The sequence below is a fragment of the Peromyscus leucopus genome, chromosome 4 (genome assembly GCF_004664715.2).
Source record: "Peromyscus leucopus breed LL Stock chromosome 4, UCI_PerLeu_2.1, whole genome shotgun sequence".
In the NCBI taxonomy this organism is placed as follows: Eukaryota; Metazoa; Chordata; class Mammalia; order Rodentia; family Cricetidae; genus Peromyscus; species Peromyscus leucopus.
In genome coordinates this window covers 26,046,308-26,049,932 of record NC_051066.1, presented here as the reverse complement: position 1 = coordinate 26,049,932, position 3,625 = coordinate 26,046,308, and the positions used below count along the sequence as shown (strand labels likewise).

At 35.6% G+C, this 3,625-nt stretch overlaps 1 non-coding gene across 1 annotated transcript; it reads left to right on the top strand.

Moving 5' to 3' along the window:
* The first annotated feature begins 1,155 nt into the window (after positions 1–1,155).
* LOC114705337 lies at positions 1,156–1,280 on the top strand. The gene has a single exon (XR_003736378.1). It is a non-coding gene; the product is annotated as a U6atac minor spliceosomal RNA (small nuclear RNA).
* Positions 1,281–3,625: the final 2,345 nt, after the last annotated feature.

Genomic DNA, 3,625 nt, shown 5'->3' with positions numbered 1-3,625 from the left:
ATTCATTTAAAATTACTTGTATTCTTTGTGTGTGTGTACTAGGGATTAAACTTGGGGTTCCTTGGCTTATTGAAGGCTAGGCAAGCAACCACTTTGCTACTGAGCTGTATCCCATAGAACAATATAGAATATATGTTAGTAGTTGCTACAGTATCTTAGTATATTATATAACTGTTAATTGGTGTCATTTTTTTATTAAGTTAAATACAGAAATCTTACCTCTACATCATTTTACTCTCTATACTTTATATAATACTTGATTAAAATGTTTCCTTGCGAATGTTTATACTCCTGTCAGACAGTATTCTGTTTCTTTAAACCATCAAGCACTATTTAGAAAACTCCCAGAAGGAAGAAGCTATATGACACGCACCCTTATTTTTGCATACTATGTTCTTTATTTTGTTTCAAGGAGCTTGTTTTCTTTCCATTTAGATAATTTCCTAATTAATGACTTCAGAAGAGGTCGCTGGACAATTCTCTTGACTGTTCTTTGTTTGAGAATGCCTTGTGCTCTTCTTTATTTCTGAAGGATATGTTCTCCGGGTAGAACATTCTTAGTTGGCAGTTCTACTTTTTTATTTTCACAGTTTGAAAAATGTGACACTTTCCTTTGGCCCAAGGGTTTTGATAAGGAATTCATTGTCATTCAAACAGATTTTCCTTCCCAGGAAGCTGTTGTATCTATTTCACTAGGTTTTTTCCCTTTGTCTTTAATTTTAAAAGTTTGACTATAATGGGTCTTATAATTTCTTGCTGGTTATCCAGTTTGGGATTTGCTGGATTCTTAGATCCGTAGGCTTCTGTCTGTTGCAAACTTTAGTAACATTTTCCATATTATTTCTTTGCACTTGTCAGTTGCTTTAGGTATAACTCTGAGATGTAGGAAGGATAAAGCACAGGGAACTCACTGTTATGCTAAGCATGATTCAGTCTATCTTCTGCTCTGTTACTTGTGGAATTTTCTCATGTTTGATATATAATTTCCAGTGTTATTAGAAGTTATTAATGAGGGAAATAGGGAACTTTCTACTTTGTCTTCCCTAAAACTATATATTCTTACTATATCTCTTGGTTATCTATAGCATACAGAATTACCTGTTCTATAATGTGTTGAAATAATTTTCTAATGAAATTAGCTAGCTGATTTTTGATGTATTGTTTGAATAGAGAGAAGGCTCATATTCCCATAGAGGAGGATGGAAGGGCCCTTGTGTCTAATGGGATGCATATGGTTAAGGTAGTATGATCTACTTTGTGATAGCTAACCACTGTTTTTTAGACTGTGTGGTAGTGGATACCTTTAATATCAGCACTTAGGAGATAGGGGCAGGTGAATCTTTAGAGTCAAGTTTAAGGGCTGTCTAGTTTATGTGGAAAGTTTCATGCCAGCCCAGGGCTACATAATGAGACCTCAACTTTAAGAAAAAAGAAATTACCTGTCTGTTAAAAATAAATAAATAAATAAATAAATAAATAAATAAATAAATAAATAAATAAATAAACAAATAATCCAAAAAGGATTTATTTCTTAAAACACAAAGGCCTTAAAATAACAGCTATTTCAATTGGGGTTCTGAAAAAGTTAAAATTAGCAAGGAGGAAAAACGAAAGGTCATATCAGGTGGGAAGAACGGTAAGGGTCGTCATCATACCATGAGAATCTTATAGATCAAGAGAAGACGAAGTGAGATTGCAGGTTTCCAAATCATTGCACAAAATGAACCAATTTAAGGACCCAGACAGAAGAGCACCGCCTCCCCCTGCACGCACTCCAGTACTATATTGGCTGAGCCAATCTTCATCTGTTTTTGTAGTTGTCAAATGGTTCTCAAAATCCTGTTGAAAACTGATGAAGAAGGAATCAAAGAGGAATATTCTTGTCCATTGCACTCTCTAGGATACAAAGCAGAAGTTTGAAAGTAAATTTTCTTTTACTCTTTTGAGTATCATGTTTACATATAATACACATAGATGCTTCTAAGTACTTATAAGATTTTTTTGGTGTTAAAAATTATTTCTCAAGCATTTCTCTAGATTGATATTTTTGTTTAAAATTTCCTGGGACATACTGAACTATTTAAGAAATACATAGATTTATGACTTTTTTCCCCCCAAATTTGGGAACATTTTCTTTACTTCTACCTTTACTTACTACTTCAGTTCCTTTGGGAATTGATACAATTCTGTGACCAACTTGTATTTTTAGATTCTTTGTTTGTGTTTTTCAAGACGGGGCATCTCTGTGTAACAGCCCTGGTTGTGCTAGAACTCACTTTATAGACTAAGGTGGCCTTAAACTCACAGTGATCTGCCTACCCCTGCCTCCCAAGTAGTGTTGGCATTAAAAACTGTGCCATCATGCCTGGCTGCTTTTTGATTTTTATACCTACCATCATTATCATTTTACACACATTGCTCTGGACTAGGTCCTAGAGGCCCACCTGTTAAAGACTTGGTCAGAAACTTGGTAAGAAGTATGGCCCACTAGAAGGGTTTAGGTAATTGGAGGTTGTAGTAGTTTGAATGTAATTGCCCCTAAAAACTCACAGAGAGTGGCACTATTAAGAGGTGTGGCTTTGTCGAAGTAGGTGTGGCCTTGTTGGAGGAAGTATGTCACTGTGGGGTGGGATTTGAGGTCTCCTATGCTCAAGTTATGCCTATTTTGGACACAGACTCTTTTTGCTGTCTGCAGATCAAGATGTAGAACTCTCAGCTCCTTCTCCAGAACCATATCTGCTTGCACACCTCCATGAAGATAATGGACTAACCTCTGAAACTTTAAGCTACCCCCAATTAACTGTTTTCCTTTATAAGAGTTACCATGGTCATGGTCTCTCTTCTCAGCAATACAAATCCTAAAACAGAGGTGTTCTCTTGCTGGGGGTTGTGGGACATTTGTCATTTTTTCTTTTCACTTCTTGTTCACCATAAGGTAAAGAGACTTCATCTTCCAGGTGTTCCAACTGAGATGTACTGTTTCCAGAAGCAATGGCACCAGTTCATAATAGATGCAAACTCCCAAAACTGTGAGCCACAATAAACCTGTTTTCTTTACAAAGTAATTTATCAGAGTTATTTTTTGTAGTTATGGAAAGCTGAATAACACACATATACACGCAAAGAGAAAACAATAGTACTCATGGGCATGTATTTATAGATACATATGAATATGTAATGAATACACATTTAGGTAGAAACACACATATACATGCAGAGTAGTTTCTGTAGCTTGTGTGTATACCTATGTGTGAGAAAAGAGAAGAAGACAATATTGTTTTACTAACTTCTTAGGAATTTCCATAAAAATTTGGGAGACAGTCTCTCATGTATGGCAGCTAATTGCCATTCTTCTTATAGATGTTTCTGCTTTAAACCTGCAGCAGATAAAACCTATGCAGAAGAGTTTTGGAATCTGTTTAGTGATATTTAGAATATTCTAGAGTAAGAGAAGAAACAGAGTGTGACTTCATTGTCAGCTGAATTGAATGCTCATCTCACTTTGTTCCAAAGACCAAAAGGCCCTCATGGGGCTGAGTTTGGTCTCTTTCTGGAATTCACTAAACCAGTACAGTCTGGTAGCATTTTACTGTATTAAAAAAACCAAACCAAACCAAACAAAATG